This window comes from Dama dama, chromosome 9, assembly GCF_033118175.1.
Source record: "Dama dama isolate Ldn47 chromosome 9, ASM3311817v1, whole genome shotgun sequence".
Taxonomy (NCBI): Eukaryota; Metazoa; Chordata; class Mammalia; order Artiodactyla; family Cervidae; genus Dama; species Dama dama.
The window spans coordinates 19,851,890-19,868,050 of record NC_083689.1 but is presented as its reverse complement, the minus strand read 5'-3'; the positions used below and the strand labels follow the sequence as shown (position 1 = coordinate 19,868,050).

The window sequence follows — 16,161 nt, the reverse complement described above, 5'->3', positions numbered from 1 at the left end:
GGTCACAGACTGAGTCCCTGTCCCAGTGTCATGGACTGAACCTCGGTCCTGGTGTCATACACCAAGCCCCGCTTGGGGTGTCATAGACTGAGTCCCAGTGCTGGTGCCATGGACTGAGTTCCGGTCCTAGAGCGTCAAGCTGTACCCCAGTCCCCATCACGCGCTGACCCCAGGCACACGCTGAGCCCTGAGTCTGATGTCACACTCTGAGCCTTGGTTCTGGTGACAGACTCCCTCAAGCTCCAGACTTTGTCTTCAGTGGCCTCTGGTCACCACGGCCTGATAGTCCCACCTGCCCTCTAACCTCAAGCTGTCAAGACCAAGCTCCTTGTCTTCCTTTCTCCTTCAGGGTCTGTGTATCAGTGTGACTGTAGTGTCTCCCCAGTGACCCCCACCAGAAACCCGAACTCGGACCTCGCCTCCTCCCAATCCCTCAGGATACCAAGCCCTGTCAACTTCACCCCCCCACAATATTTCTCCCCTCGGTCCTCTTTTTAAAAAAATTTCCATGTATTTAGCTTTATTTATTTATTTGGCTGTGCCAGATCTTAGTGGTGGCACACATACTCTCAGATGCAGCAAGTAAGATCTAGTTTCCTGACTAGGGATTGAACCCAGATCCCCATCATTGGGAGCACAGTCTTAACCTCTAGACCACCAGGGCAGTCCCTCCATCCTCCTTTTGTTTTGCCTCTGATACGATCTTAATATCAGCTTCCATTATGCTCTCTCTGGGTTTCCCAGCTGGCTCAGCATTAAACAATCCGCCTGCCAATTCAGGAGACCTGGGTTCAATCCCTGGGTCAGGAAGATCCCCTGGAGAGGGAAATGGCAACCCACTCCAGGCAAGATGCCTGGAGAATTCCATGGACAGAGGAGCCTGGTAGTTACAGTCCATGGGGTCACAAAGAGTTGGATAAAACTTAGCGACTAAACACAACAACAATGCTCTCTCTAGACAACCACAAGTTTTTTTTTTTTTTTTTTTTTTGGTTGTGCTATCCAGGCATGCAGGATCCTAGTTCCCCAGGTAGGGATCAAACTCATGCCCTTGGCATTGAGAGCACAGAGTCCTTAACCATTGGACCATCAGGGAAGTCTCTACAATTGCAACTCTTGTTGGGATTTTCCTGCACAAACCATTGCCAACGACAGTTGGCTTCTTCCATCCCAGTAGAAGATGTGTCTTCTTGGCACGACATTTCAGAGTTACTCTCCTTCGTCCGGTCCCCACCCTATAGACTCCAGTCCCCTTACAAGGACATCTGAACACTTTGCAGTCTACCCACTCAACTCCCCCAAAATGCCTGAGCTCCTAACTCACCATTCTCCTATGTACTTCTGTGCGGTTCCCACCACCCTTTCCCACTCTTCCTGCCTGGCAAGCAAGGGGTCCCTCTGATCCTCTGCAGATGGTCTTAGCCAGAGGACTTTGGATTGGTTTGCTAGTGGCTAAGAACCCCTGGGTCAACACACAAGACATAAGAGACTCAGGTTCAATCCCTGGGTTGGGAAGATCCCCTAGAGGAGGGCTTGGCAACCCACTCCAGGAATCTAGCCTGGAGAATCCCATGGACAGTGGAGCCTGGTGGGCTACAGTTCATGAAGTTGCAAAGAGTCAGACACGGCTGAGGGACTGAGCACACACACACACACCCCTTTTCTACTTCTGGTTGCACTTTAACTGGACTACTTGTTCACTTCTAGACCAGCAGTTTCACAGGCCAAATCTGGCTCAACACCTGATTTTGTAAATAAAATTTTAGTAGCACACAGCCACACCCATTCATGTACCTTGTTGTCTATGGCTGTCATCATGCTACGACAGTGTCCGGCAGTTGCATCAGAGACCATATGACCTACAAAGCTGAAGATATTTACTCCCTGGTCCTTTACAAAAAAGGTTTTCTGACTCCCACTCTGAGGTCCACGGTGGCAAGTTCTGTATCCAACCCACTTTTACATCCCCCAAGTCTCTTGATCAGTTCCAATATGTCTTGCTTCATGCTAAGCCTGTCATGTTCTTTCCATTCTTCTATCTTAACAACAACTCTCTGAGTCCCCACATTATGGAAGGAGAAATTGAGGCTCAGAGAGGTGTACTGACTTGTCCAAGGTCACACCAGGCTGTCAAGAGGCAGAGTTGAGATGGGAAGCCAGGTATTTCTTACTCCAAAGCAAGGGCTCCTAACCACAGAGCTATTCTGTGGTGAGCTGATGAATGGATAGATGGGTGGATAAATGGTTGGATGGAAGGGTGGATGGATGAATTGGATGAATTGTTGGATAGATGGTTGTTGGATAGTTGGCTAGTTGGTTGGCTGGCTGGCTGGCTGAAGGGAAAGTTGTCTGGCTATATGGTTGGATGAATGGATGTTTAGATGGGTGGATGGTTACCTACATGGATGAATGGGTGGTTAGAGGGAGGGAGGAATGTGTAGATGCATGGGTGAATGGTTGACTGGCTGGCTGGTTGGATGGATGAATGAGTAGATGTTTAGATGGATAACTAGTTGGATGGTTCTTTGGATGGATGGGTGGATAGATGCATAGATACAAGAATGCATGGATAGATAGTTGGCTGTCTCTCTGGTTGGGTAGATGAATGGGTAGATGGTTAGATGGATGGATGGATGAAAACATGGATACATGGAGGCATGAATGGATAGTTGGCTACCTGACTGGTTGGACAGATAAAAAAGTGGATGGTTAGATGGATGAATGGATGGATAGTTGGGATAAGTCATGTGGCAATGGCAAGTGGCAGTGATTGCTCTGCATTCTGGAGATGGTATTCCTAGGGGACGAGAGTGGGGAGAGCTCTAGATGGAAGGAGGCAGGATTGTGGCAGAGAAGCCAGGCAAGAAGGAAACCAAGTTGAGACACAGAATGCACTCACGACGTACACCCTTATCATATACTAGGGAAAGAGTGGAAAAGTGTGGCCAAAATAAGTAACTGAGCAACTGAGGGGAAGGGCCAGTGGGACTCGGCCCTGCTGCAAATCCCAACCCCCCTTCCCTAGCTTTGTCTGTCTCCCCACATCTACTCCATTATTTTCCCAGGAGGTCCCATCTGGTGCCCAGACAGCCAGTTACAGAGCTTAAGAGGAGGGCACAGAAAGGCTAAAGACTGGTAGGACATGGTTAGGGAGTCCCTCTCTGCTCCCCACCCCCAAACTTCTCTCTAAGGAGCCGCCTATCAGCTTGGATTCAGGTTCTAGGCAGCCTCTTACACCAGCAACCCTTGCAGCCCCGGCCATAAAAGGGTTTAAGAGTTACCACTGGTTCCCACAGCTCACTCCCCCACCTGCCAGCCTATAAATCATAACTTCAACCTGCCCGGGGCAGGGAGACAGGGTGGGCTGGGCGGCCAGGAGTGGTTAGACCTTCATAAGGATGTGGGCATCTTGGTGATCCGTGACTGATACCCTAATTCTCTAGCATTGCCATCCACTGGTGGATTTAAAAACCCTCTGCAAGCCCTCCACACAACTCACACTGGTAGCTTCCTTCACTGCCCAGAGCAACCCCAGAGGTGGCTTTGGAACATAACGTGTTTCAAAACCTGGCTCTTTCAGCATATACTTGCTATGTGACCTTGAGTTCATCACGCCTTCTTTCTGAGTCCAGCTTCACAAGGGCTCAACAACCGGCTGCAATTTCTACCACTATGACCATTCTATTGCATCCCAGTCCCCAGGCCACCCTCTCCCTCCCCAGCCCCAGCCTCCAGGTCCCCTGCTAGCCCTGTCTCCGCCAGCACAGTGCCTGGCACACTGTAGGTCCTCAACCAGAGCGTATGTCATGGAGAAGCGAATGGGTCTTCTCCTTGGCTCGTCTCCTGCACGGAAACTCACGCATCAACAAGTACCCAGCTTAGGCAAGGGGTAGGGGGAGTTCTTATCACACAGTCCCCCTGTGCCCCGTGGCCTCGGGCACTATCTGGCTATCTTCCAGGACTAAACTCCTGCTGAGATTTAAGAAGTGCCTTTTTGCAAAAACAATTCACCCAGACCTTGGGGGGGATATGATTCCCCAGCTCCCAGAAAGGTAAACTGAGGTCCTGGGACCCAGTGTGGTGGGGCTACCAGCCAACGTGTATGTGTGTGTGTATTCCAGGGCGTGTGTACACGAATCTCTGGATGTCTCAGACCTTCCTCTCGCTGCCTCCCTGAACCTCTGTCCTGCACCCACCCAGGGAACAAGTAGCATCAGGAACCCCCAGGAAGCCGCAAGGCTGCCCCCGGTCTAGGGCGAATTGTCTGTCCACAGATTTACCTTCCAAGACAACCTCCTGGCAGAGCCTGGGGAGACATCTCTGAGACAAGAGGGACCCCACAAGTCTGTGATGTTCCACTGGGGCCCTGGGGAAGCAGAGATCCTCCGGGGCTGACTCAGGCAGGGTCTGTACCCTGGGCTGAGAAAAGGCTTGGCATGGGATGGTGGGCAGCAGGCTGTCCCGGGAGCCTGGGTGGCCGGTGCCCACTACTCACTGCATGCCCCCTTACCTCTTTTAAAGGCCCATCGCTTCAGCCAGAACTTGGAGAGAGCCGGCCAGGAGTGGTTGAGCGCCGAGCTGGCCATGGGGGCCGTGCGTGTGTGCGAGTGTGTGAGTTAACGGCAGGATGAAGAAGGCGCTCGGCCGGGAAGCCCTGCCAGGACAGGGCTGCCAGCAAGAGGGGCGGGGACTGTCTGCAGGGGCTGCCAGACACATCAGCTGATGGCAGCTTGGGACTGGGGCGGGGGACGGGGGAGGCAGGACGGCAGCCTTGGGGGAGGCCAAGTACTTAGCACCACCCCACACCTCCCTTGCCCGCCAGGCCTCTCACCCTCGCTGTATATAATACAAGACATTCCCGGGAGGAGCAGAGAGAGCAATGAGGGGGTTCTCAGGAGACAAGTGTAGATTGGTCCTGAGGTGGGTGGGCTTGGGCATGCATGAATGTCTGAGTGTTTGTGTGTGAGTGTTTGTCATTGTCTCTGCTTTTGAGGGCTTCCCTGGTGGCTCAGATGTTCAAGAATCTGCCTGCCATGCAGGGGACCTGGGTTTGATCCTTGGGTCAGGAAGATCCCCTGGAAAAGGGGATACCACTCCAGTATTCTTGCCTGGAGAATTCCATAGACAGAGAAGCCTGGTGGGCTACAGTCCAGGGGGTCACAAAGGGCTGGACCCGACTGAATCGACTTAGCATGCACACACCGTGCTTTTGACAGTGCATCTGTGGGTCAGCTTCCCAGGTAATACAGTGGTAAAGAATCTGCCTGCAATGCAGGAGGTGCAGAGATTTGGGTTCCATCCCTGGGTCCAGAAGATCTCCTGGAGGAGGAAATAGCAACCCGATATGGTATTCCTGCCTGGGAAATCCTATGGACAGAGGAGCCTGGTGTGCTGCAGTCCATGGGGTTACAGAGAGTTGGACACAACTCAGTGAGTGTGAACATAAATTCCTTTTGTGTGTCAGCACATAGTGTGTTTTTAAATCTTGAGTGTCAACTTGTCTATGGGGGTGTGTGTATATAGGGGTGTTTATATAAATGTTTCCCCCCCAGTTTCATTGAGGTGTAGTTGACTGACATCACTGTGTAAGTTTAAGATTTACATCATAATAACGTAACATATATTGTGAAATGATTAGTGCAGTAAACTTAGTTAGCATCCACCAACCCATAAAAAGTGAAGTCACTCAGTCGTGTCTGACTCTGCAACTCCACGGACTGTAGTCTACCAGGCTCCCCCATCCATGGGATTTTCCAGGCAAGAGTACTGGAGTGGGTTGTCATTTCCTTCTCCAGGGGATCTTCCCAACCCAGGGATTGAACCCGGGTCTGCCGCATTATAGGCAGACGCTTTTACCATCTGAGCCACCAGGGAAGTCATCAGCCCATATAGATACCAAGAAAAGAAAAAAATATGTTTTTTTGTTGTTGTTCTGATGAGAACTTGTAGGATTTACTCTCTTGTTTGGTGGCTGGTTTAGTTGCTAAGTCGTGTCCAACTCTGGGAAGCCCATGGACTGTAGCATACTAGGCTCCTCTGTCCATGGGATTTCCCAGGCATGAATACTGGAGTGGGTAGCCATTTCCTTTTCCAGGGGATCTTGCCAACCCAGGGATCAAAGCCACGTCTTGCATCTCCTGCATTGCAGGTGAATTCTTTACTGACTGAGCCACCAGGGGAACAAATACACCATATAGCAGTGTTAACTATAGCCATCATGTACATTACACCCAAGATTTACTTATCTTATAACTGGAAGTTGGAACCTTTTGACCAACTTCACCCAATTTCCCCACTCCACCCCCTGTCTCTGGTAACTACAAATCTGATCTCTTTTTCTATGAGTTTGGTTGTCATTGTTTGTTTGTTTGTTTTTAAGTTCCACATATAAACGAGATCACATAGCATTTGCGTTTCTCTTATTTATTTCACTAGCATAATGCCTTTAAAGTCTATCCATGTTGTTGTAACAGGCAAAATATTGTTGTTGTTTTTTTAATGGCTGAATAATACTGTCTATGTGGTTTTTAAAATCTCTGTGATCCTCTGTATGTGTTTGTGTGAATGCCCATATCTGTGGGATGGGATCTACATGACTCACCTGGGACTCGGGGAGATCTGCTCCCAGTATTTGGGGGAGAGCTTGGTATCAGCCCGGGGTTTCCTCGTGTCTATAGGTCTATGGTTTTATCTGTATGTGCATCTGTGTGGATGCCAGCCAGCGCCTGGTCATACAAGTGCTGCCCCCTGGTGGTGGCATTTTCACTAATGTCTGAAAAATTCCTGGCTGTCCCTTCTCTCTTCAGGGACCTCTCAGCCTCCACCCTCTCTTCTCAAAGGGTCATCCACACTTCTGTCTTTACCGACACACACCTACTTGACTCCACCCCCCCCCCCGAAGTCTTATTTCCACCCCTTTCAGTCGTCTAGCTCTTTCTGGGGCTAAATCTATAACAGGCACTTTTCAGTCTCACATTTACGGGACAGGTCTGACCACCGTCTTCCTGAAATCCATCCCTCACAGGCCTCTTGCTTCTCTGTCTGCTCCTTCTCAGTCTCCCTTCTTGACTTGGCTCCTCTTCCTTTTTCTGCCTGACCTTTAAACTCTGTGTACTCGGGGCTCTCTCCTTGGCCACTTCTTATTCTCCCCACTGGCCTTGGTGACCCCCATCTGCACCTCCCTCATCACTCCCACTATCCTATTGAGTAGGTGGCACCTGAATCTTCAACCACAAAAATACATAAAAATATACTCTACAGACTTAACACACTGGTAGTCCAGTGGTTAAGACTTTGCCTTCCAGTGTAGGGGGTGAGGGTTCGATTCCTCGCTGGGAAAATAAGATCCCACATGCCTCATGGCCAAAAAGCCAAAACATAAGGCAAGCAGTATCATATTAATAGCAAACTCAATAAAGACTTTGTAAATTCACATGCTCCACATCAAAAAAAAAAAAAAAAAAAAAAAAACTCTAAAGAGACCCCACCATACTCGATATACCAACACTACCCAACACACTCTCCAGCACTTGCAGACAATGGCAAACATACACACGTAAGTAGTTAGACGCACGTTAACAGACGGCTCAGTGGTAGAGAATCCACCTGCCGTTGTAGGAGATGCAAGAGACAGGAGTTTGATCCCGGGGTCGGGAAGATCCCCTGAAATAGGAAATGGCAACCCCCTGCAGTATTCTTGCCGGAGAATCCCATGGACAGGGAAGCCTGGCGGGCTACAGTCTATGAGGTCGCAAAGAGTCAAACAGAACTGAGTGACTGAGAACAGTTATACACAAACAGCTAGACGCACGCACAGAAATCCAGAGGAAAGCCCAAGGAGATTTAAAAAATTACCTCCTCTGCTGTGCTCCAGGTTTTAATTCCTCATCTCCCATCACTTTCTCTGGACAGACTGCAAGTGCCTCTTGGATCTTTCAGACCTTTGGGTAGAGAGCAGATATGAGAACTTCAGGGAAATCAAAGGCAGTAAGAAGTGAGGAGGGGCCTTCATCAAACTGGTGGCAACAAAGGCAGGGACCCAGGAGCCCAGAAACAGAGACACATGGTGAGTCGAGCAGAGTTAGAAATGGAGGCTTGATAAAAATCTTATGTTAAAAATACAACAGGAAGGACTTCCTTGGTGGGTTAGTGGTTTAGAATCCGCCTACCAATGCAGGAGACACAGGTTCAATCCCTGGTCCACAAAGATCCCACCTGTCTTGGAGCAACTAAGCCTGTGAACCACAACTACTGAACCTGTGCTCTGGAGCCCAGGAGCCACAACTGCTGAAGCCTGCATGCTCTTCAGTGAGAGAAGCTGCTGCAATGAGAAGTCCATGTACCGCAACAAAGAGCAGCCCCCGCTAGCTGCAACCAGAGAAAAGCTTGCATGCAGCAGCGAAGACAGAACACAGCCAAAAATAAATGAATAAATAATTGAAAATACTTAGAAAAAATACAACAGGGATAACTATTTCTAGTGATGGCAGACTACCTTATTGCAGGCTACTTAAAAAAAAAAAAAAGAAAAAGCTGGATAAAATCAGAAGGAAAAAAATACCCTCAGTTTGAAGGTGTTGTCAAAACAGAATTTGAGAGGTCAGAATCCTAGAAAGGTGAGTAGACATGATGCAGTGTTTTTTTTTTTTCCCCCCCTCGCAAGCAGGTTGTTGATTTGAATGCAATTCTTCAGTGCAAAGCAGACCAGAGAGAAGCTGAGAAGCTGAATGTAGCTTCTGGCAATCTTCTGGGGCTGGAGAAATAGGCCCTGAAAGTCAAGGATCACAAAGATGGGGTCACCAAAAACTTCATTCTAGGAGCAGGGAGCGACCAGAAACAGATCAACCTTCACCCAGACTAAAATCCAGCTTCAACTCAGCTTAATTTCTGATTAGACTGAAGTCACCTGCCTTTGGGGGCTTCCCAGATGGTGTAGTGGTAAAGAACCCACCTGCCAGTGAAGGAGACGCAAGAGACGTGGGTTTGATCCCTGGGTCAGGAAGATCCCCTGGAGGAGGAAATGGCAACCCACTCCAGTATTCTTACCTGGGAAATCCCACGGACAGAGGAGCCTGGTGGGCTACAGTCCGTTGGGTTGCAAAGAATCAGATACGACTGAGCAACTGAACATGCACATAACACCTGCCTTTACTTTCACTATCTGCCAGAAGCAAAAGCAAAACCTCTCTGGAAGGAAACAGCACCATGAAGAACCACCAGCAACATCTACAGTTTTTTATAAACGATATCTGGCATTCAATCAAAAGTTGAGGCACATCAGAGAATAGGATCTCATGAACTAAAAGTAGAAGAAAATTAGACAATAGCAAAAAACCCACAAAAGATACAGATACCGCAAAGGAAAGCAAGGTAGAATATGGCACAGGGATGGCTTGGTCTGGTGCAAAATGTCACAGGGAAGGGACATTTTCAGGAATTCCCTCCACAGACAGGATCAGGTATACCTACTTAGTAGGAAGTTATGATGTACAGCCATCCCTCTATATCTGCATGGGGTTGGTTCCAAGACCTGCCATGAATACCATAATCCTCCAGTGTTCAATCCCCACAGTTGGCTCTCTGCATCTGTGGATTCAACCAACCCCAGATCATAAACATAGCAGTCCACAGTTAAATATTGAGCTGTTGGGCTGATTGTGACGTTGTCAGGGAGGAGGAAGGCTGGGTTGATTTGTGTGATGGGGGCTAGTCATTGCAGGCACAGGGCCAAGTGACCTTGAATGTCTCAAGTTAATGTTGTAAATAGCCCTTTGGCCTGCCAAAGGGTGGTCTTCTGGTTCTAGGTGTTAAAAGATAAAAGAAAGAGCTAGTGGAGAGTCTGGATGGAGGTGAAGGGTATGGAATGTGTTCCATCTTGATGGATGTAGCCACCATCTTGGTGGGGATAGCCTCCATGTTGGTGAGGGCATCTACCGTCTTGGTGAGGATCTCTGCCATCTTAGTGAGGTCTTTTACCATTTTATTGATGGTGACTGCCATCTTGTTGATGGTACCCTCTCTTGACACAATGGTGTCCTGACGCCTAGAAAGGGCAGATTCCAGAGACATCTCCATGATAGCGTGTCCCACGAATCCATTAGTGAGCCCAGCAGAGATTGGCTGAAGCTGGAAGAACCAGCCAGCTGGTGTAGGGTTAGGTAAGCTGATGGGCATTGAGAAGGAGTGCCAACTGGAAGGCCATGTGTGTGGGTCATGCCAGCCCAAAGGCCAGGGATGAAGTAATAGCAACACAAGCTAACATTTAACAAGCGCTTATGTCATGCCAGCCACCACTCCAAAGGTTTTACATCAATAATTCTTTTACTCATCACAATCATCCTATGGTGGCATGATGCTATTGATGCTTCCACCATTCCCATTGTTCAGATGAGGAAACTAAGACACAAAGAGGGTAAGTAACAAACATCTTAAACACAGCTTCTTCCCAAGTCATATCCATCCCCTCATTAAAGCTGAAATCAGCATGTTGTCCTGGATTCCCCATGGGCTTGAGCCACGTCTAGAGTCACCAAATGGTCCCCAAGTCCTGTCTCCAGTCCTCTTCCATATGTATATGAGGGGATCAATATATACCATCACTGTTGAGCCTCCCTCCCACCCCCTCATCCCACCCCTCTAGGTCATCACAGAGCACTGAACGGGGCTCCCTGTGCTATATAGCAGCGCTCCACTGGTTGGGCTTCCCTGGTGGCTCAGTCATAAAGAATCTGCCTGCCGATTTCGACTCCTGGGTCAGGAAGAGCCCTGAGTCAGGAAATGGCAATTCACTCCAATATTCTCGCCAAGGAAATCCCTTGGACAGAGAAGCCTGGGGGCCACAGTCCACAGAGTCACAAAAGAGTCAGACACAACTTAGCAACTTAACAACAACAACTGTGTATATGTCAACGCCACTCTCTGAATTTGTCCCAACTTCTCCTTCTCCCCCTGTGTCCACAAGCCTGTTCTCTATGTCTGTGTCTCTATTACTGCCCTGCAAATAGGTTCATCAGTACCATTTTCTAGAATCCATATATATATATATATATATACACATGTGTTAATATGTTGCTGTTCAGTCAATAAGTCATGTCCACTCTCTGAGGCCCCATGGACTGCAGCACACCAGGTTCCCTGTCCTTTGCCAACTCCCGGAACTTGCTCAAACTCATGTCCATTGAGTTGATGATGCCATCCAATCATCTCACCCTCTGTTGTCCCCTTCTCCTCCTGCCCTCAATCTTTCCCAGCACTGGGGTCTTTTCCAGTGAGTCAGCTCTTGGCATCAAGTGGCCAAAGTATTGGAGCTTTAGCTTCATAATCAGTCCTTCCAGTGAATATTCAGGGTTGATTTCCTTTAGGATTGACTGGTTTGATTGCCTTAACTGGCTGCCTTAATATGTGATATTTGTTTTCCTCTTTCTGACTTACTTCACTCTGTATAACAGACTACTCCCTGCACGCTTGATGGAGATTGATACCCATGACTAGTCCCTCTTTCTAGATGTGACTCATAGAGTTTCTACAGATGCACACATGTGGCATGAGTGGAGACTGCTCAGGATAGCCAGGCTGTGGGACAGGGACAAAATACGAGAGAATGGGCAAGGTGGACAGTGTTTCAGAGTGCCTACTGTATGCTGGGCACTGAGCCCACAACACGTGCAAGATCCACAACAACCCTTCTATGGAGGAGCACAGACAAAGCCAGAGCAGTGAGGACACTTGCCTACAGACACGCAGACACTGGGGAGCGGGGCTCTGAACCCACCCAGCCACCCTTCCATCCACAGCAGTGCTGAGCGCTGGCAGGTGTCTGGCTCTGTGTTGGGGCTTGGTGGGTGGGGTGGGGGCAGTGTCCCAGACCAGATACACTGATGGGTTTGTAGTTGATATTCCACTGGTGCTTCAAGGTCCAGTGAAAAGCCTGCCTCTGCCAAGAAGTCCTCCCAGATGGACTCACTCACACCAGTGGCCGGGGAGCTCAAGGTGGTTGGTAGTGGAGGAAGGGCTCCCTTGGCTGCTAGTGATTGTCAAGCTTTTCCTTAGACCCGCGGGTGACCTGGACAGTGGAAATCTCCGAGGAGCCTCTGCTCTCTGAGTGCGGCATTTGAGGCCTTTTCCGATGTGCCCCTAGCCTAACCCCACTAGCTCCATCCTCCCTGGCTCCGCCGTTCCACTCTAAATCCAGCCCCCTCCTGGCTGTTTCTGGGCCACCTTCCCAGACCCTGATGGCCGTGTTGGCACTGGGGAGGAAGCAGCAGGCGCGGGTGTGCCCTTTCAGAAACCACATCCTTTCTACCCAACCTCACCCCACCCCAGGCAGCTGGGTGTGAAGGCTCCCCCTGGGGGGCCAAGGTGGGACCCGGGGCGCCTCCCCAAGTGGAGGGCTCCAACCAGGAGGGCTGCCTGGGTGGTGGGTCCTCCTTCTTTGATGACCTTGGAAGACTAGGATGAGGATGTCCTCAGGACTGGAGCTCGGACATCAGTCATCAGTGGGAGTTTGTTCTGAGAGTCAGACACCCCCAACGCCACTCTCCGGATTATGTTTCAGGGAGGTCCGAGACCTCTCTGGGGCTTCCAGGGTGGCTCAGTGGTAAAACAGTCCATCTGTCAATGCAGGAGATGTGGGTTTGATCCCTGGGTCAGGAAGATCTTCTGCAGGAGGAAATGGCAACCCACTCCAGTATGCTTGACTGGAGAATTCTATGGACAGAGGAGCCTGGCGGGCTTGCAAAGAGGAGCCTGGCGGGTCTGCGGGCTTGCAAAGAGTCGGACACGACTGGGTGACTAAGCACAGCACACATATAACCTCCCTGCTCACCCCACGTCTCTAGTTTAAGAACAAAAGCATCTTTGACTGACTTTGCCTCAGGGAGCCTAATAATCCCATCTCCCAATTTATCCCCCATTCCTTGTTCCCTGAGCAGACTTTGGCTGCAAGGGGGCCATCCTTCTGTCTCACCCTATTGCTGATCACGGACCCCAGCCCGCTGAGTTGACTTCTTAAAACCACAGACATTTGCAGAGCAAAGACTCAAGTTAGACAGCCTCCCCAACCCATTCAGGAAGTGGGCTGACGAGATGGTGGAGAGAAATTGAAGATGGCCTGTCTGTTGCCCCCGAGGCCCGCCTCCCACCGCCGGCCGCACAGCTGCTCTGCCCCTGCTCATCCGTCCGTCCCGCGCTCCCCAGGGGTGGTCACTCACCAGATGGAGCCTGGTCCTCACTGCTTTGGGTGCCCCAGCTCGTGTCCTAGCTGCCGCAGCCCCCACGACTCTTGGCTAGGGCTATGAGCTGCCCCGGGGGAGCATCTGTGGGCCAGAGCCCGGGGTAAACCGCAGGGTGACCCAACTCTGCCCTAACTTCCTCTTCCTCAATTGCCTGCCTGCCTGCCTGGCGCCTCCACGCCCCTGCGGTGGGCTGAGGCACGGATGTCAGCGCAGCACGGGACAGCGTTTTAGAAGAGGGAGCTCTGCCGCCTCCACTCGGCAACACCCCACCCCCGTGCATGCAGGCATCTTGAGGAGGTGGGGTAGCAGACTGGGGATGTGGGGAGGAGCCTCAGCACTCTCCCCACCCCTCACTTCCTGTGGAACCCACTGCCTAAGAGGTATAGGGGGCTGGGGCCTCACCCCAGCACAAGGGTACACACACAGAGATGCACGGTGACACGACAGTCATGTGTATCCACGGAGACACAGGCACTCATGCACACCCACGGCAATGGTTACACGGGTTCTACGGAGGCGCCTGGGTCCCCAGGGTGCACTGGTAGAGGGTTAACAACCACCTCTCTTGACCACACACACACACAGACACACACTCAAAGCGGATAGCATCTGTTGATTTTGTAGGGGCTTCCCTGGTGGCTCAGTGGTAAAGAATCCGCCTGCCAACGCAGGAGACCAGGGTTCGATCCCTGGGTTGGAAAGATACGCTGGAGGAGGGCATGGCAACCCACTCCAGTATTCTTGCTTGGGAAATCTCACGGACAGAGGAGCCTGGCGGGCTACAGGTCATGGGGTCACAAAGAGTCGGACACGACTGAGCGTGCATGCATGCGTGTGGTGTAAATACTCCCATGGTGATGACTGATTTCAACCGCCAAGCTGATATCATTCCGTGTGGGGTGAGAAAAAGATGCTCAGGCTTGCCTCCAGCATGCCACTAGAGCAGATACCCGGGCACTTGGAATCTTCCAGAGATGTGCCCCCAAGTTTGCAGCTATGTAGGTATCTGTCCCCTAGATGTGGGAGTGTGTGGACAGAGCAGTCTGCCTACAGACACAGCCGGGTGCATGCAAGGTACACCCGGGCTCCTTGGCACTCAGAGACAGGTGGTGTATAGACACAGAAGATATAATCGTGGAGACTCAGGAAAACTCAAGCGGGGGGACATGTACCTTGAGGCTAAGGTTAGAAGGAGCCCATAACAGCACAGAGACAGGCAGAGCCCGCTGTCCCAGCTCACAAAAGCCTATTCTTTTTAAAACACATTAAAAAGTTATTATTTATTCATTTATGTTTTTCTATACTGGGTCTTTGCTGCGGTGCTGGGACCTTCTCTAGGTGAGGCGCATGGGCTTCTCATTGTGGTGACTTCTCTTGTTGCGGAGCACAGGCTCTAGGGCGTGGGGGCTTCAGTAGTTGCAACACACGGGCTCAATAGTTGTGGCATGCAGATTTAGTTGCCCTGTGGCATGTGGGATATTCCCAGACCAGGGATGGAACACGTGTCCCCTGCATTGGCAGGCAGATTCTTAACCACTGGACCACCAGGGAAGCCCCATATTCTAAAATGTTTAGGAATTTCGAGAGCCGGTTGTTAAATGCAGCTATCAGAAAAATTTGATGATATGAATTGACAAAAGTAATAGCCACTTAAATCTGTCATCATGCACTTAATGCTCCCGAACTGCATGCTTAAAAATGGTTTCATTGGTACAGTTTGTGTCACGATGTTTTACCATAATAAAATAAAAAAGAAACTCATCACTTCCTAATTATTTTGGTCCATTTTTCTCTTATTCATGCTCTTGAGGTTATTTATGGCTACTGAAATTGCTCGATGGAAACAGTATATAAAGGCATTATACACTAGTCCATATCTATATATCTGTATGGAGCTATCTCTCTATTAAGGTATCTATTTGTATACTGGACTACATCTTTGTAATTCTGTGTTTGGTGAAATCACATTGGTACTTTGAAATTGAGGGTATTTATACCATGCAAAGGGGCAAATCAACACTTTCCACCCAAGAGCTGGCTGTTGACTATTTACCAGCACACCACTGCACGGAGTGTGCACATCTGCACGTGTGACATTGCATACATGAATGCAGGAGACTACTGGGGCACACACAGCTCACCAGACACGCACAAGCCTGACAGGCTCCGGGACACCTGGAAACATGAGCCTGCAGAGACCCACTCCGAGAGGGGCGTGCAAGGAGACACTAATACAGACCCTGTGTTCATGCGCACATGGTCACACATAAGCAAGTGCCATCACGACGGGACACGACGGACACACACAGAGTGAACACCCCTGGACTTACATGGGGCCATGCTGTGCTTAGCCGCTTAGTGGTTTCCGATTCTCTGCAACCCTGTGGCCCTCCAGGCTCCTCTGTCCATGGGGATTCTCCAGGCAAGAATACTAGAGTGGGTTGCCATGCCCTCCTCCAGGGAATCTTCCGAAACCCAGGGATTGAACCCAGGTTTCCCACATTACAGGTGGATTCTTTACCATCTGAGCCACCAGGGAAGCCCAAGAATACTGGAGTAGGTAGCCTTTCCCTCGGAGAAGGCAATGGCACCTCACTCCAGTACTCTTGCCTGGGAAATCCCGTGGAAGGAGGAGCCTGGTGGGCTGCAGTCCATGGGGTCACTACAAGTCAGACACAACTGAGCGACTTCACTTTCAACCATTGGAGAAGGAAATGGCAACCCACTCCAGTGTTCTTGCCTGGAGCATCCCAGGGACGGGGGAGCCTGGTGGGCTGCCTTCTATGGGGTCGCACAGAGTCGGACACGACTGAAGTGACTTAGCAGCAGCAGCAGCCTTCCCCTTCTCCATGGGGATCTTCCCGACCCAGGAATCGAACTGGGGTCTCCTGCATTGCAGGCCAATTCTTTACCAGCTGAGCTACCAAGG

General features: G+C 50.3%; 1 protein-coding gene across 3 annotated transcripts in view; it reads right to left on the bottom strand.

Moving 5' to 3' along the window:
- ARHGEF18 (Rho/Rac guanine nucleotide exchange factor 18) overlaps nucleotides 1-13,511 on the bottom strand; it is a 93,274-nt gene extending 79,763 nt beyond the window's left edge. The window contains exons 1-2 of one of the 3 annotated variants that reach the window (XM_061150406.1): nucleotides 13,209-13,511; nucleotides 7,855-7,940 (exon numbers count right to left, since the gene is read on the bottom strand). The gene's annotated coding sequence lies outside the window, so the exon portion shown is untranslated. Of the gene's footprint in view, nucleotides 1-7,854; nucleotides 7,941-9,045; nucleotides 9,163-9,468; nucleotides 9,531-13,208 lie in introns of those variants that run through there. The other 2 variants (XM_061150408.1, XM_061150407.1) reach the window with 2 other exon arrangements.
- Between the last annotated feature and the right edge of the window lie 2,650 nt (nucleotides 13,512-16,161).